Source organism: Hyperolius riggenbachi, chromosome 7 (assembly GCF_040937935.1).
Source record: "Hyperolius riggenbachi isolate aHypRig1 chromosome 7, aHypRig1.pri, whole genome shotgun sequence".
Classification (NCBI taxonomy): Eukaryota; Metazoa; Chordata; class Amphibia; order Anura; family Hyperoliidae; genus Hyperolius; species Hyperolius riggenbachi.
The window spans coordinates 91,721,668-91,741,235 of NC_090652.1; positions in this window are offsets into that span (position 1 = coordinate 91,721,668).

The following is a 19,568-nucleotide window of genomic DNA, read 5'->3' on the forward strand; positions in this document are numbered from 1 at the left end:
AACCAAAAAAGTGGGCGGAGCCACAAACAACCAATCAGATTTTCCCTATTGACTTCAATGGAAAAATCTAAACCGCAGTAATTCTCACAGTATTAAAGCCAGAGCTCCCAGACTTGGCACAGTGGGTCACTGGGTGACTGGGTTTAAAATGTATAAAAAGTGGGCGGAGTCTGCCACAGCCAATCTAATTTCAGCCATTAGTTTAAATGGGAAAAATAAAAATTGCTGCTGCTCTTAGACGGTTAATGGCAGGGTCCTGACACTTGGCACAGTTGGTCACTGGGGGACTGGGATTAAAATTCATAAAAGTGGGCAGAGCCAAAACCGACCAGTCAGATTTCTTTTATTGATTTAAATGGGAAAAAATAAAAAGGCTGCCATTCTCACAATATTGATGTCAGGGACCTCGAATATCACAAATGTGGTCGCTGGGGGTTTCCACTTCAAGTTTAGAAAAAGTGGGCGGAGCCACCAGCAACCAATCAAATTTCATTCATTGATTTTTAATAGAAAACAATAAAACTGCTGCCATTTTTACACATTTTATTATAGCTATGTAACTATTATAATACTGGTGTTGTTGTTGTCCAAGTGAGTAGACGGCTGGTATTGGTGGAAGCTGGTATGTCTCCCAAACAACTCACCACCCCTCACTGACAAATGAGAAGGATTTAAAGAGCTCTTGTTGCTCAGCTCGTATCTGGCAGGATTTCTTCGCCTCAGAATATGTGATCTCAAACACAGTCAAGGTCTCTCTCGGCTCTTCCTCTGGTGGTTCCACACGGAATGGGGGCCGCACCTCTCCGGACTCAACAGCCTTCCAGTCTATGGAGATGAAGAACGGCTCGTCCCTCACGTTTTTCAACTGATCTTTACGGTCTTCCTGGTTTTTACACAGTAGCTTCTCCAGGAAGTCTTTCAGTGTGGGGTCCATCTCCGGCGGGTAGTCTGGATAATTGTAATAAATGGAGTTTTTGATGACAGCCGCATCCTCCTCCCACTCCTTCATGAATGGGTGTTTGAGGCATGCCATCAAAAAAAGCATGATTCCCGTAGAGAAGAAGTCTACTGAGTGGTCGTAGTCCATCTCTAGGAACACCTCCGGGGCCATATAGTGCAAGCTCCCGTTACATCCTTCAACCATGTCATCCCCAAAGACATCTTGCGCTGCCAGGCCGAAGTCAGCAATCTTTATATTCCCGACTCCGTCCAGGAGGATGTTTTCCGGCTTGATGTCTCTGTGGATGACACCCTTGGAGTGGATGTACTCCAGGCCGATAACCATCTGCACAGCAAACAGTCTCAGGGTCGTAATGTCAAATGGCTTGTCAGCATCATTTAGAAGTGTCATCAGGTCTCCCCCGCTCAGGTACTCCATGGCAAAGTAGAGGTAATTCTCTGACTGGAATGTACCATAGAGCTGGGTGATAAAGGGACCCTTCCCAAGGGTCTTCAAGACCTGACGCTCCATGAAGATCTCCTCAGGGTCATTATACTTTATAAACGGCCTTTTCTTGACCATTTTGATGGCCAGCTGTTGGTCTCTGGCTCGGTGGGAAGCAAGGTAAACCTTGCCGAATGACCCCTCTCCAAGACGTTTATGGAAGTTGAAGCTGTCCACAGTCAGTGGCTTCCTGATGGTCTGGATTCCACTCGGGCCAGCTTCTTCCTCCTTCGCCACACGAGGTGAAACATCAGAAAGCTGATATCCCGGCGCTGGTTCCCCAGCTACTTCCTCCACCACATGACCGGAATCATCAGCTTCTTCCACTTCGTCAACATCCAAGGGGGAGACATCCGATAACTGATATCCCGGCGCTGGTTTCCCAGCTACTTCCTCCACCACATGACCGGAATCATCAGCCTCTTCCTTCTCCTCCACATCCACACGAGGTGAAACATCAGAAAGCTGATATCCTGGCGCTGGTTCTCCAGCTACTTCCTCCACCACATAACCACAATCATCAGCTCCTAAGTCCACATCGACAAAAGGTGAAACATCCGACAACTGATATCCCGTCGCTGGTTCCCCAGCTACTTCCTCCACCACATGACCGGAATCATCAGCCTCTTTCTTCTCCTTCACATCCACACAAGGTGAAACATCAGAAAGCTGATATCCTGGCGCTGGTTCCCCAGCTACTTCCTCCACCACATGACCAGAATCATCAGCTCCTAAGTCCACATCCACAAAAGGTGAAACATCCGACAACTGATATCCCGGCGCTGGTTTCCCAGCTACTTCCTCCACCACATGACCGGAATCATCAGCTTCTTCCGCTTCGTCAACATCCAAGGGGGAGACATCCGATAACTGATATCCCGGCGCTGGTTTCCCAGCTACTTCCTCCACCACATGACCGGAATCATCAGCCTCTTCCTTCTCCTCCACATCGACACGAGGTGAAACATCAGAAAGCTGATATCCTGGCGCTGGTTCCCCAGCTACCTCCTCCACCACATGACCAGAATCATCAGCTCCTAAGTCCACATCCACAAAAGGTGAAACATCCGACAACTGATATCCCGGCGCTGGTTTCCCAGCTACTTCCTCCTCCACATGACCGGAATCATCAGCCTCTTCCTTCTCCTCCACATCCACACGAGGTGAAACATCAAAAAGCTGATATCCTGGCGCTGGTTCCCCAGCTACTTCCTCCACCACATCACCAGAATCATCAGCTCCTAAGTCCACATCCACAAAAGGTGAAACATCCGACAACTGATATCCCGGCGCTGGTTTCCCAGCTACTTCCTCCACCACATGACCGGAATCATCAGCTTCTTCCGCTTCGTCAACATCCAAGGGGGAGACATCCGATAACTGATATCCCGGCGCTGGTTTCCCAGCTACTTCCTCCACCACATGACCGGAATCATCAGCCTCTTCCTTCTCCTCCACATCCACACGAGGTGAAACATCAGAAAGCTGATATCCTGGCGCTGGTTCCCCAGCTACTTCCTCCACCACATGACCAGAATCATCAGCTCCTAAGTCCACATCCAAAAAAGGTGAAACATCCGACAACTGATATCCCGGTGCTGGTTCCCCAGCTACTTCCTCCACCACATGACCGGAATCATCAGCTTCTTCCGCTTCGTCAACATCCAAGGGGGAGACATCCGATAACTGATATCCCGGCGCTGGTTTCCCAGCTACTTCCTCCTCCACATGACCGGAATCATCAGCCTCTTCCTTCTCCTTCACATCCACACGAGGTGAAACATTAGAAAGCTGATATCCTGGCGCTGGTTCCCCAGCTACTTCCTCCACCACATGACCAGAATCATCAGCTCCTAAGTCCACATCCACAAAAGGTGAAACATCCGACAACTGATATCCCGGCGCTGGTTCCCCAGCTACTTCCTCCACCACATGACCGGAATCATCAGCTTCTTCTGCTTCATCAACATCCAAGGGGGAGACATCCGATAACTGATATCCCGGCACTGGTTCCCCAGCTACTTCCTCCACCACATGACCGGAATCATCAGCTTCTTCCTTCTCCTCCACATCCACATAAGGCAAAACATCCGAAAGCTGATATCCTGGCGCTGGTTTCCCAGCTACTTCCTCCACCACATGACCAGAATCATCAGCCTCTTCTGCTTCCTCCACATAAGGTGAAATAACCGATATCTGATATCCCGGCGTTGGGTCTCCAGCTACTCCCTCCTCCACTTGACCGGAATCATCCGATACCACATATTCCAGTGCTAATGCAGAACGCCCGGTAGATGGGGCAGGTCTACAGCAGTAGAACAGTCTGCCCAAGAAAGCCCTGATAGAACGCACAGCTCTTCCCCTAGCCGGTGGTTGTGGCTCTGGGTCAGCATTGGCAGCAGGCTGTACAGAGGGCTGCTGAACCTCAAGCCTGAGGTTCATTTTGCGTCGCCTTTTACAGCAGCGCAACATAGTTCACCAATGAGAATCTCACTAATGAGTAAATTGCTCAAGAGCAAAATCAATTGTCTTCACTTGTGCAAATGGAGACAAAAGTGAGCCTCTCAATGCTCAACCTCTGCTTATATACACACACGGCTATTATGACATCACCACAGGTACACCTGGGGCTATTATGACATCACTTTCAGGGCTCGGTGGAAGCAGATAGGACTTTCCGGCACTTTCCATCAGATTTTATGTTATACGTCAACACTCAAAATTCATAAAAGTGGGCGGAGCCAAAACCGACCAATCAGATTTCTTTGATTGATTTAAATGGGAAAAATTAAAAAGGCTGCCATTCTCACAATACTGATGTCAGGGACTTCGAATATCGCAAATGTGGTCGCTGGGGGTTTCCACTTCAAGTTTAGAAAATGTGGGCGGAGCCACCAAGAACCAATCAAATTTCATTCATTGATTTTCAATAGAAAAAAAAGAAAACTGCTGCCATTTGTACACGTTAAATGCCAGCATTCACAAACTTTGGAGTGTTAGTGACTGAGTGACTGTGGTTCACAATTAGGAAAAAAGGGGGGCGGGGCAACAACAGCCAATCAGATTTCAGCCATTGACCTTAATGAAAAATGATAAACTGCTGCTATAATCACAGTTTAAATGCCAGGTGTCCCAAACTTGGCTCAATTACTCACTGGGTGACTGCGGTTAAAAAATAGGAAAAGTGGGCGGAGTCACTAACATCCAATCAAATTTCACCTATGCACTTCAATGTAAAACTTTCAAATACTGCCACTCTAACAGTTTTAAAGCCAGAGGTCCAAAACTTGGCACAGACCATGACATGGTGGTTAATGTTAAAATTTAGAAAAATGGGCGGAGCTTAAAACAGCCAATCAAATGTTACCTATTGCTAATTAACGTCAATATATACGTTGCTGCCATTCTTTTACTGTTAATGGCAGCGACTTCAAACTTGGCACAGTCGGTCACTGGGTGACTGGGACTCAAATTTTAAAAGTGGGCGGGGCCAAAAACCGCCAATCGGGTATTTTGATTGCTTTTAATGGTGCATTTTGTTCTGCTTCAATTTTCACAGTTTTAAACCAGGTTTCACCGACTTTGTGTACTCTCTATGCACCAGGGGCGACTTGCCACAACACCTCTTGCATTTCATACCCAACATCCTGTGGTTTCTTCAGAAACGACACCATCTAGTTATTATTATCGGCGCCCCATTTTCTATACGCTACCGCTCCTACAGTTTTAGGGGTACAAGCGCCAAACTTTCCACACTTATTCGTCTTATAGCGAAGTCTGTTGCTTGTGCTTTAATAAGCGACCCCACCCTCCGCGCCCCTGCGGCAGACCCCGGAAGACCCCATTTTTCGTATTGACTTTGACAGGGAAAAAATTTAAATTGCTGCCGCTCGTATAGTTTTGAAGCTACACACTCCCCAAACTCGGACCACATATTGTTGGTATCACCTCAAATAAAAATATGTATTTGGGGGGGGGGGGTGTCACCCCAAAGTGGGCGGAGCCACCAACGGCCAATACAAATTTAGCAATTTTCTATACGATACTGTCAGGTATAGCAGTATTACCTCAGCTGCGGAGAGCGGTGCGGCTGCCGCGTCCTCCCAGACATCTCGCGCAGCCCCTGGCAGGACAGGTCTCTCAGTAGCACATCAGCTTAGGTTGGGCACGGAGCAGCAGGACCTTTATGGGCTTAGGAGACGGGTCAGCTGATCTGCTGGTCAGTTGACATCAGGCTGCTGGGTCTCGTTGCTGATTGGTCAGGCTGTTCTGGGCGGGTTGTTTGGAATTGCCTGCCTGTATTTAAGCTTGGGGATGTCAGTGGCTCATTGTCTGTTGTTGCTGAAACTTCGCAGTGAAAGCTCTCAGACATTAGTCAGATCCGTGTGTGCTTGAACCGGCAGGACCCCGGGGATTTGCACTAGCTTATGGGAATTATATTATTACTGTTATTGATTATTATTGTGTTTGACCTTTTGCCTGTACCTCCGACTACTCTCTGCCTAACGATTCTGTACCTCTGCCAATCTGATCTGTTGCCGACTTCTGCCTGAATACTCACTCCGACTTTGTCTAATGATTCTGTACCTCTGCATGACCGATCTGTTACCGACTCTGCCTGTACGACAACTCTCTTATTAGTGATAGCCCCTGCCACTAAGGGCTGTCACTCTCTTGTGTTCCTGAATATTACTGTGCACTCAATCACGTGTGATCACACTTTGAATAAAATACTGACTATTTTGCTGATAGAGCTAGTACTGATCATCAGATACATCACTGATCATTACAGCTACTCCTCCCAGAGTTTTAGGAGTACAATTCTGAAACTTTGCACACTTGTTCGGCTCATACCCGAATAGGTTGCTTGTGCTTTGTTAAGCAATCCCACTCTCCATGCCCCTGTGGCGGACCCCCCCGAAGACCCCCTTTTTCCCATAGACTTTCATTGGAAAATTTGGAACTTTTGCCACTCGTACAGTTTTGAAGTTACACTCACCAAACTTGGGTCACTTCATCATGGGGTGAAGCTGAAACATTCTGTCACATTTTGGGGAACCAAAAAAGTGGGCGGAGCCACAAACAACCAATCAGATTTTCCCTATTGACTTCAATGGAAAAATCTAAACCGCAGTAATTCTCACAGTATTAAAGCCAGAGCTCCCAGACTTGGCACAGTGGGTCACTGGGTGACTGGGTTTAAAATGTATAAAAAGTGGGCGGAGTCTGCCACAGCCAATCTAATTTCAGCCATTAGTTTAAATGGGAAAAATAAAAATTGCTGCTGCTCTTAGACGGTTAATGGCAGGGTCCTGACACTTGGCACAGTTGGTCACTGGGGGACTGGGATTAAAATTCATAAAAGTGGGCAGAGCCAAAACCGACCAGTCAGATTTCTTTTATTGATTTAAATGGGAAAAAATAAAAAGGCTGCCATTCTCACAATATTGATGTCAGGGACCTCGAATATCACAAATGTGGTCGCTGGGGGTTTCCACTTCAAGTTTAGAAAAAGTGGGCGGAGCCACCAGCAACCAATCAAATTTCATTCATTGATTTTTAATAGAAAACAATAAAACTGCTGCCATTTTTACACATTTTATTATAGCTATGTAACTATTATAATACTGGTGTTGTTGTTGTCCAAGTGAGTAGACGGCTGGTATTGGTGGAAGCTGGTATGTCTCCCAAACAACTCACCACCCCTCACTGACAAATGAGAAGGATTTAAAGAGCTCTTGTTGCTCAGCTCGTATCTGGCAGGATTTCTTCGCCTCAGAATATGTGATCTCAAACACAGTCAAGGTCTCTCTCGGCTCTTCCTCTGGTGGTTCCACACGGAATGGGGGCCGCACCTCTCCGGACTCAACAGCCTTCCAGTCTATGGAGATGAAGAACGGCTCGTCCCTCACGTTTTTCAACTGATCTTTACGGTCTTCCTGGTTTTTACACAGTAGCTTCTCCAGGAAGTCTTTCAGTGTGGGGTCCATCTCCGGCGGGTAGTCTGGATAATTGTAATAAATGGATTTTTTGATGACAGCCGCATCCTCCTCCCACTCCTCCATGAATGGGTGTTTGAGGCATGCCATCAAAAAAAGCATGATTCCCGTAGAGAAGAAGTCTACCGAGTGGTCGTAGTCCATCTCTAGGAACACCTCCGGGGCCATATAGTGCAAGCTCCTGTTACATCCTTCAACCATGTCATCCCCAAAGACATCTTGCGCTGCCAGGCCGAAGTCAGCAATCTTTATATTCCCGACTCCGTCCAGGAGGATGTTTTCCGGCTTGATGTCTCTGTGGATGACACCCTTGGAGTGGATGTACTCCAGGCCGATAACCATCTGCACAGCAAACAGTCTCAGGGTCGTAATGTCAAATGGCTTGTCAGCATCATTTAGAAGTGTCATCAGGTCTCCCCCGCTCAGGTACTCCATGGCAAAGTAGAGGTAATTCTCTGACTGGAATGTACCATAGAGCTGGGTGATAAAGGGACCCTTCCCAAGGGTCTTCAAGACCTGACGCTCCATGAAGATCTCCTCAGGGTCATTATACTTTATAAACGGCCTTTTCTTGACCATTTTGATGGCCAGCTGTTGGTCTCTGGCTCGGTGGGAAGCAAGGTAAACCTTGCCGAATGACCCCTCTCCAAGACGTTTATGGAAGTTGAAGCTGTCCACAGTCAGTGGCTTCCTGATGGTCTGGATTCCACTCGGGCCAGCTTCTTCCTCCTTCGCCACACGAGGTGAAACATCAGAAAGCTGATATCCCGGCGCTGGTTTCCCAGCTACTTCCTCCACCACATGACCGGAATCATCAGCTTCTTCCGCTTCGTCAACATCCAAGGGGGAGACATCCGATAACTGATATCCCGGCGCTGGTTTCCCAGCTACTTCCTCCACCACATGACCGGAATCATCAGCCTCTTCCTTCTCCTCCACATCCACACGAGGTGAAACATCAGAAAGCTGATATCCTGGCGCTGGTTCTCCAGCTACTTCCTCCACCACATAACCACAATCATCAGCTCCTAAGTCCACATCGACAAAAGGTGAAACACTTGACAACTGATATCCCGTCGCTGGTTCCCCAGCTACTTCCTCCACCACATGACCGGAATCATCAGCCTCTTTCTTCTCCTTCACATCCACACAAGGTGAAACATCAGAAAGCTGATATCCTGGCGCTGGTTCCCCAGCTACTTCCTCCACCACATGACCAGAATCATCAGCTCCTAAGTCCACATCCACAAAAGGTGAAACATCCGACAACTGATATCCCGGCGCTGGTTTCCCAGCTACTTCCTCCACCACATGACCGGAATCATCAGCTTCTTCCGCTTCGTCAACATCCAAGGGGGAGACATCCGATAACTGATATCCCGGCGCTGGTTTCCCAGCTACTTCCTCCACCACATGACCGGAATCATCAGCCTCTTCCTTCTCCTCCACATCCACACGAGGTGAAACATCAGAAAGCTGATATCCTGGCGCTGGTTCCCCAGCTACCTCCTCCACCACATGACCAGAATCATCAGCTCCTAAGTCCACATCCACAAAAGGTGAAACATCCGACAACTGATATCCCGGCGCTGGTTTCCCAGCTACTTCCTCCTCCACATGACCGGAATCATCAGCCTCTTCCTTCTCCTCCACATCCACACGAGGTGAAACATCAAAAAGCTGATATCCTGGCGCTGGTTCCCCAGCTACTTCCTCCACCACATCACCAGAATCATCAGCTCCTAAGTCCACATCCACAAAAGGTGAAACATCCGACAACTGATATCCCGGCGCTGGTTTCCCAGCTACTTCCTCCACCACATGACCGGAATCATCAGCTTCTTCCGCTTCGTCAACATCCAAGGGGGAGACATCCGATAACTGATATCCCGGCGCTGGTTTCCCAGCTACTTCCTCCACCACATGACCGGAATCATCAGCCTCTTCCTTCTCCTCCACATCCACACGAGGTGAAACATCAGAAAGCTGATATCCTGGCGCTGGTTCCCCAGCTACTTCCTCCACCACATGACCAGAATCATCAGCTCCTAAGTCCACATCCAAAAAAGGTGAAACATCCGACAACTGATATCCCGGTGCTGGTTCCCCAGCTACTTCCTCCACCACATGACCGGAATCATCAGCTTCTTCCGCTTCGTCAACATCCAAGGGGGAGACATCCGATAACTGATATCCCGGCGCTGGTTTCCCAGCTACTTCCTCCTCCACATGACCGGAATCATCAGCCTCTTCCTTCTCCTTCACATCCACACGAGGTGAAACATTAGAAAGCTGATATCCTGGCGCTGGTTCCCCAGCTACTTCCTCCACCACATGACCAGAATCATCAGCTCCTAAGTCCACATCCACAAAAGGTGAAACATCCGACAACTGATATCCCGGCGCTGGTTCCCCAGCTACTTCCTCCACCACATGACCGGAATCATCAGCTTCTTCTGCTTCATCAACATCCAAGGGGGAGACATCCGATAACTGATATCCCGGCACTGGTTCCCCAGCTACTTCCTCCACCACATGACCGGAATCATCAGCTTCTTCCTTCTCCTCCACATCCACATAAGGCAAAACATCCGAAAGCTGATATCCTGGCGCTGGTTTCCCAGCTACTTCCTCCACCACATGACCAGAATCATCAGCCTCTTCTGCTTCCTCCACATAAGGTGAAATAACCGATATCTGATATCCCGGCGTTGGGTCTCCAGCTACTCCCTCCTCCACTTGACCGGAATCATCCGATACCACATATTCCAGTGCTAATGCAGAACGCCCGGTAGATGGGGCAGGTCTACAGCAGTAGAACAGTCTGCCCAAGAAAGCCCTGATAGAACGCACAGCTCTTCCCCTAGCCGGTGGTTGTGGCTCTGGGTCAGCATTGGCAGCAGGCTGTACAGAGGGCTGCTGAACCTCAAGCCTGAGGTTCATTTTGCGTCGCCTTTTACAGCAGCGCAACATAGTTCACCAATGAGAATCTCACTAATGAGTAAATTGCTCAAGAGCAAAATCAATTGTCTTCACTTGTGCAAATGGAGACAAAAGTGAGCCTCTCAATGCTCAACCTCTGCTTATATACACACACGGCTATTATGACATCACCACAGGTACACCTGGGGCTATTATGACATCACTTTCAGGGCTCGGTGGAAGCAGATAGGACTTTCCGGCACTTTCCATCAGATTTTATGTTATACGTCAACACTCAAAATTCATAAAAGTGGGCGGAGCCAAAACCGACCAATCAGATTTCTTTGATTGATTTAAATGGGAAAAATTAAAAAGGCTGCCATTCTCACAATACTGATGTCAGGGACTTCGAATATCGCAAATGTGGTCGCTGGGGGTTTCCACTTCAAGTTTATAAAAAGTGGGCGGAGCCACCAGCAACCAATCAAATTTCATTCATTGATTTTCAATAGAAAAAAATAAAACTGTTGCCATTTTTACACGTTAAATGCCAGCATTCACAAACTTTGGAGTGTTAGTCACTGGGTGACTGTGATTCATCATTAGGAAAAAAAGGGGCGGGGCAACAACAGCCAATCAGATTTCAGCCATTGACCTTAATGAAAAATGATAAACTACTGCTATTATCACAGTTTAAATGCCAGGTGTCCCAAACTTGGCTCAGATACTCACTGGGTGACTGCGCTCAAAAAATAAGAAAAGTGGGCGGAGCCACTAACATCCAATCAAATTTCACCTATGCACTTCAATGTAAAACTTTCAAATACTGCCACTCTGACAGTTTTAAAGCCAGAGGTCCAAAACTTGGCACAGACCATGGCATGGCGGTTAATGTTAAAATTTAAAAAAATGGGCGGAGCTTAAAACAGCCAATCAACTGTTACCTATTGCTAATCAATGTCAATATATAAGTTGCTGTCGTTCTTTTACGGTTAATGGCAGGGACTTCAAACTTGGCACAGTCGGTCACTGGGTGACTGGGATTCAAATTTTGAAAGTGGGCGGGGCCAAAAACAGCCAATCGGGTTTTTTGATTGCTTTTAGTGGTGTATTTTGTTCTGCTTCGATTTTCACAGTTTTAAACCAGGTTTCACCTACTTTCTGTACTCTCTATGCACCAGGGGCGACTTGCCACAACACCTCTTGCGTTTCATAGCCAACATCCTGTGGTTTCTTCAGAAACGACACTATCTAGTTAATATTATTATTAGCCCCCCCATCCATTTTCTATACGCCACTCCTCCTACAGTTTTAGGGGTACAAGCCCCAAACTTCCATGCTTATTCGCCTTGTAGCAAAGTACGTTGCTTGTGCTTTAATAAGCGATCCCACGCACCGCGCCCCTGCGGCAGACCCCGGAAGACCCCTTTTTTCGTATTGACTTTGACAGGGAATATTTTCAAATCACTGCCACTCGTACAATATTGAAGCTACACTCTCCAAACTCGGACCACATATTGTTAGTGTCACCCCAAATAAAAATATGTATTTTAGGGGGGCACCCTAAAGTGGGCGGAGCTACCAACGGCCAATGAAAATTTAGCAATTTTCTATACGCTACTCCTCCCAGAGTTTTAGTAGTACAATTCTGAAACTTTGCACACTTGTTCGGCTCATACCCGAATAGGTTGCTTGTGCTTTGTTAAGCAATCCCACCCTCCGTGCCCCTATGGCGGACCCCCAAAGACCCCATTTTTTCCATAGACTTTCATTGGAAAATTTTAAACTTCTGCCACTCGTACAGCTTTGAAGTTACACTCACCAAACTTGGGTCACTCAGTCATGGGGTGAAGCTGAAACATTCTGTCACATTTTGGGGACCCAAAAAAGTGGGCGGAGCCACAAACAACCAATCAGATTTTCCCTATTGACTTCAATGGGAAAATGTAAACCGCTCTAATTCTCACAGTATTAAAGCCAGAGTTCCCAAACTTGGCACCGTGGGTCAGTAGGTGAATGGGGCTAAAATTTACAAAAGTGGGCAGAGTCTAAACAGCCAATCACATTTCAGCCGTTCCTTTAAATGGGAAAATTTAAAACTGCTGCCGCTCTTAGACGGTTAATAGCAGGGTCCCCAAACTTGGTACAGTTGGTCACCAAGGGACTGGGAATAAAATTCAGAAAAGTGGGCGGGGCCAAAACCAACCAATCAGATTTCTTTAATTGATTTGAATGGGAAAGATTAAAAAGGCTGCCATTCTCACATTATTGATGTCATGGACCTCGAATATCGCAAATGTGGTCGCTGGGGATTTCCTCTTCAAGTTTAGAAAATGTGGGCGGAGCCACCAAGAACCAATCAAATTTCATTCATTGATTTTCAATAGAAAAAAAAGAAAACTGCTGCCATTTGTACACGTTAAATGCCAGCATTCACAAACTTTGGAGTGTTAGTGACTGAGTGACTGTGGTTCACAATTAGGAAAAAAGGGGGGCGGGGCAACAACAGCCAATCAGATTTCAGCCATTGACCTTAATGAAAAATGATAAACTGCTGCTATAATCACAGTTTAAATGCCAGGTGTCCCAAACTTGGCTCAATTACTCACTGGGTGACTGCGGTTAAAAAATAGGAAAAGTGGGCGGAGTCACTAACATCCAATCAAATTTCACCTATGCACTTCAATGTAAAACTTTCAAATACTGCCACTCTAACAGTTTTAAAGCCAGAGGTCCAAAACTTGGCACAGACCATGACATGGTGGTTAATGTTAAAATTTAGAAAAATGGGCGGAGCTTAAAACAGCCAATCAAATGTTACCTATTGCTAATTAACGTCAATATATACGTTGCTGCCATTCTTTTACTGTTAATGGCAGCGACTTCAAACTTGGCACAGTCGGTCACTGGGTGACTGGGACTCAAATTTTAAAAGTGGGCGGGGCCAAAAACCGCCAATCGGGTATTTTGATTGCTTTTAATGGTGCATTTTGTTCTGCTTCAATTTTCACAGTTTTAAACCAGGTTTCACCGACTTTGTGTACTCTCTATGCACCAGGGGCGACTTGCCACAACACCTCTTGCATTTCATACCCAACATCCTGTGGTTTCTTCAGAAACGACACCATCTAGTTATTATTATCGGCGCCCCATTTTCTATACGCTACCGCTCCTACAGTTTTAGGGGTACAAGCGCCAAACTTTCCACACTTATTCGTCTTATAGCGAAGTCTGTTGCTTGTGCTTTAATAAGCGACCCCACCCTCCGCGCCCCTGCGGCAGACCCCGGAAGACCCCATTTTTCGTATTGACTTTGACAGGGAAAAAATTTAAATTGCTGCCGCTCGTATAGTTTTGAAGCTACACACTCCCCAAACTCGGACCACATATTGTTGGTATCACCTCAAATAAAAATATGTATTTGGGGGGGGGGGTGTCACCCCAAAGTGGGCGGAGCCACCAACGGCCAATACAAATTTAGCAATTTTCTATACGATACTGTCAGGTATAGCAGTATTACCTCAGCTGCGGAGAGCGGTGCGGCTGCCGCGTCCTCCCAGACATCTCGCGCAGCCCCTGGCAGGACAGGTCTCTCAGTAGCACATCAGCTTAGGTTGGGCACGGAGCGGCAGGACCTTTATGGGCTTAGGAGACGGGTCAGCTGATCTGCTGGTCAGTTGACATCAGGCTGCTGGGTCTCGTTGCTGATTGGTCAGGCTGTTCTGGGCGGGTTGTTTGGAATTGCCTGCCTGTATTTAAGCTTGGGGATGTCAGTGGCTCATTGTCTGTTGTTGCTGAAACTTCGCAGTGAAAGCTCTCAGACATTAGTCAGATCCGTGTGTGCTTGAACCGGCAGGACCCCGGGGATTTGCACTAGCTTATGGGAATTATATTATTACTGTTATTGATTATTATTGTGTTTGACCTTTTGCCTGTACCTCCGACTACTCTCTGCCTAACGATTCTGTACCTCTGCCAATCTGATCTGTTGCCGACTTCTGCCTGAATACTCACTCCGACTTTGTCTAATGATTCTGTACCTCTGCATGACCGATCTGTTACCGACTCTGCCTGTACGACAACTCTCTTATTAGTGATAGCCCCTGCCACTAAGGGCTGTCACTCTCTTGTGTTCCTGAATATTACTGTGCACTCAATCACGTGTGATCACACTTTGAATAAAATACTGACTATTTTGCTGATAGAGCTAGTACTGATCATCAGATACATCACTGATCATTACAGCTACTCCTCCCAGAGTTTTAGGAGTACAATTCTGAAACTTTGCACACTTGTTCGGCTCATACCCGAATAGGTTGCTTGTGCTTTGTTAAGCAATCCCACTCTCCATGCCCCTGTGGCGGACCCCCCCGAAGACCCCCTTTTTCCCATAGACTTTCATTGGAAAATTTGGAACTTTTGCCACTCGTACAGTTTTGAAGTTACACTCACCAAACTTGGGTCACTTCATCATGGGGTGAAGCTGAAACATTCTGTCACATTTTGGGGAACCAAAAAAGTGGGCGGAGCCACAAACAACCAATCAGATTTTCCCTATTGACTTCAATGGAAAAATCTAAACCGCAGTAATTCTCACAGTATTAAAGCCAGAGCTCCCAGACTTGGCACAGTGGGTCACTGGGTGACTGGGTTTAAAATGTATAAAAAGTGGGCGGAGTCTGCCACAGCCAATCTAATTTCAGCCATTAGTTTAAATGGGAAAAATAAAAATTGCTGCTGCTCTTAGACGGTTAATGGCAGGGTCCTGACACTTGGCACAGTTGGTCAAAGGGGGACTGGGATTAAAATTCATAAAAGTGGGCAGAGCCAAAACCGACCAGTCAGATTTCTTTTATTGATTTAAATGGGAAAAAATAAAAAGGCTGCCATTCTCACAATATTGATGTCAGGGACCTCGAATATCACAAATGTGGTCGCTGGGGGTTTCCACTTCAAGTTTAGAAAAAGTGGGCGGAGCCACCAGCAACCAATCAAATTTCATTCATTGATTTTTAATAGAAAACAATAAAACTGCTGCCATTTTTACACATTTTATTATAGCTATGTAACTATTATAATACTGGTGTTGTTGTTGTCCAAGTGAGTAGACGGCTGGTATTGGTGGAAGCTGGTATGTCTCCCAAACAACTCACCACCCCTCACTGACAAATGAGAAGGATTTAAAGAGCTCTTGTTGCTCAGCTCGTATCTGGCAGGATTTCTTCGCCTCAGAATATGTGATCTCAAACACAGTCAAGGTCTCTCTCGGCTCTTCCTCTGGTGGTTCCACACGGAATGGGGGCCGCACCTCTCCGGACTCAACAGCCTTCCAGTCTATGGAGATGAAGAACGGCTCGTCCCTCACGTTTTTCAACTGATCTTTACGGTCTTCCTGGTTTTTACACAGTAGCTTCTCCAGGAAGTCTTTCAGTGTGGGGTCCATCTCCGGCGGGTAGTCTGGATAATTGTAATAAATGGAGTTTTTGATGACAGCCGCATCCTCCTCCCACTCCTTCATGAATGGGTGTTTGAGGCATGCCATCAAAAAAAGCATGATTCCCGTAGAGAAGAAGTCTACTGAGTGGTCGTAGTCCATCTCTAGGAACACCTCCGGGGCCATATAGTGCAAGCTCCCGTTACATCCTTCAACCATGTCATCCCCAAAGACATCTTGCGCTGCCAGGCCGAAGTCAGCAATCTTTATATTCCCGACTCCGTCCAGGAGGATGTTTTCCGGCTTGATGTCTCTGTGGATGACACCCTTGGAGTGGATGTACTCCAGGCCGATAACCATCTGCACAGCAAACAGTCTCAGGGTCGTAATGTCAAATGGCTTGTCAGCATCATTTAGAAGTGTCATCAGGTCTCCCCCGCTCAGGTACTCCATGGCAAAGTAGAGGTAATTCTCTGACTGGAATGTACCATAGAGCTGGGTGATAAAGGGACCCTTCCCAAGGGTCTTCAAGACCTGACGCTCCATGAAGATCTCCTCAGGGTCATTATACTTTATAAACGGCCTTTTCTTGACCATTTTGATGGCCAGCTGTTGGTCTCTGGCTCGGTGGGAAGCAAGGTAAACCTTGCCGAATGACCCCTCTCCAAGACGTTTATGGAAGTTGAAGCTGTCCACAGTCAGTGGCTTCCTGATGGTCTGGATTCCACTCGGGCCAGCTTCTTCCTCCTTCGCCACACGAGGTGAAACATCAGAAAGCTGATATCCCGGCGCTGGTTCCCCAGCTACTTCCTCCACCACATGACCGGAATCATCAGCTTCTTCCACTTCGTCAACATCCAAGGGGGAGACATCCGATAACTGATATCCCGGCGCTGGTTTCCCAGCTACTTCCTCCACCACATGACCGGAATCATCAGCCTCTTCCTTCTCCTCCACATCCACACGAGGTGAAACATCAGAAAGCTGATATCCTGGCGCTGGTTCTCCAGCTACTTCCTCCACCACATAACCACAATCATCAGCTCCTAAGTCCACATCGACAAAAGGTGAAACATCCGACAACTGATATCCCGTCGCTGGTTCCCCAGCTACTTCCTCCACCACATGACCGGAATCATCAGCCTCTTTCTTCTCCTTCACATCCACACAAGGTGAAACATCAGAAAGCTGATATCCTGGCGCTGGTTCCCCAGCTACTTCCTCCACCACATGACCAGAATCATCAGCTCCTAAGTCCACATCCACAAAAGGTGAAACATCCGACAACTGATATCCCGGCGCTGGTTTCCCAGCTACTTCCTCCACCACATGACCGGAATCATCAGCTTCTTCCGCTTCGTCAACATCCAAGGGGGAGACATCCGATAACTGATATCCCGGCGCTGGTTTCCCAGCTACTTCCTCCACCACATGACCGGAATCATCAGCCTCTTCCTTCTCCTCCACATCCACACGAGGTGAAACATCAGAAAGCTGATATCCTGGCGCTGGTTCCCCAGCTACCTCCTCCACCACATGACCAGAATCATCAGCTCCTAAGTCCACATCCACAAAAGGTGAAACATCCGACAACTGATATCCCGGCGCTGGTTTCCCAGCTACTTCCTCCTCCACATGACCGGAATCATCAGCCTCTTCCTTCTCCTCCACATCCACACGAGGTGAAACATCAAAAAGCTGATATCCTGGCGCTGGTTCCCCAGCTACTTCCTCCACCACATCACCAGAATCATCAGCTCCTAAGTCCACATCCACAAAAGGTGAAACATCCGACAACTGATATCCCGGCGCTGGTTTCCCAGCTACTTCCTCCACCACATGACCGGAATCATCAGCTTCTTCCGCTTCGTCAACATCCAAGGGGGAGACATCCGATAACTGATATCCCGGCGCTGGTTTCCCAGCTACTTCCTCCACCACATGACCGGAATCATCAGCCTCTTCCTTCTCCTCCACATCCACACGAGGTGAAACATCAGAAAGCTGATATCCTGGCGCTGGTTCCCCAGCTACTTCCTCCACCACATGACCAGAATCATCAGCTCCTAAGTCCACATCCAAAAAAGGTGAAACATCCGACAACTGATATCCCGGCGCTGGTTCCCCAGCTACTTCCTCCACCACATGACCGGAATCATCAGCTTCTTCCGCTTCGTCAACATCCAAGGGGGAGACATCCGATAACTGATATCCCGGCGCTGGTTTCCCAGCTACTTCCTCCTCCACATGACCGGAATCATCAGCCTCTTCCTTCTCCTTCACATCCACACGAGGTGAAACATTAGAAAGCTGATATCCTGGCGCTGGTTCCCCAGCTACTTCCTCCACCACATGACCAGAATCATCAGCTCCTAAGTCCACATCCACAAAAGGTGAAACATCCGACAACTGATATCCCGGCGCTGGTTCCCCAGCTACTTCCTCCACCACATGACCGGAATCATCAGCTTCTTCTGCTTCATCAACATCCAAGGGGGAGACATCCGATAACTGATATCCCGGCACTGGTTCCCCAGCTACTTCCTCCACCACATGACCGGAATCATCAGCTTCTTCCTTCTCCTCCACATCCACATAAGGCAAAACATCCGAAAGCTGATATCCTGGCGCTGGTTTCCCAGCTACTTCCTCCACCACATGACCAGAATCATCAGCCTCTTCTGCTTCCTCCACATAAGGTGAAATAACCGATATCTGATATCCCGGCGCTGGGTCTCCAGCTACTCCCTCCTCCACTTGACCGGAATCATCCGATACCACATATTCCAGTGCTAATGCAGAACGCCCGGTAGATGGGGCAGGTCTACAGCAGTAGAACAGTCTGCCCAAGAAAGCCCTGATAGAACGCACAGCTCTTCCCCTAGCCGGTGGTTGTGGCTCTGGGTCAGCATTGGCAGCAGGCTGTACAGAGGGCTGCTGAACCTCAAGCCTGAGGTTCATTTTGCGTCGCCTTTTACAGCAGCGCAACATAGTTCACCAATGAGAATCTCACTAATGAGTAAATTGCTCAAGAGCAAAATCAATTGTCTTCACTTGTGCAAATGGAGACAAAAGTGAGCCTCTCAATGCTCAACCTCTGCTTATATACACACACGGCTATTATGACATCACCACAGGTACACCTGGGGCTATTATGACATCACTTTCAGGGCTCGGTGGAAGCAGATAGGACTTTCCGGCACTTTCCATCAGATTTTATGTTATACGTCAACACTCAAAATTCATAAAAGTGGGCGGAGCCAAAACTGACCAATCAGATTTCTTTGATTGATTTAAATGGGAAAAATTAAAAAGGCTGCCATTCTCACAATACTGATGTCAGGGACTTCGAATATCGCAAATGTGGTCGCTGGGGGTTTCCACTTCAAGTTTATAAAAAGTGGGCGGAGCCACCAGCAACCAATCAAATTTCATTCATTGATTTTCAATAGAAAAAAATAAAACTGTTGCCATTTTTACACGTTAAATGCCAGCATTCACAAACTTTGGAGTGTTAGTCACTGGGTGACTGTGGTTCATCATTAGGAAAAAAAAGGGGCGGGGCAACAACAGCCAATCAGATTTCAGCCATTGACCTTAATGAAAAATGATAAACTACTGCTATTATCACAGTTTAAATGCCAGGTGTCCCAAACTTGGCTCAGATACTCACTGGGTGACTGCGCTCAAAAAATAAGAAAAGTGGGCGGAGCCACTAACATCCAATCAAATTTCACCTATGCACTTCAATGTAAAACTTTCAAATACT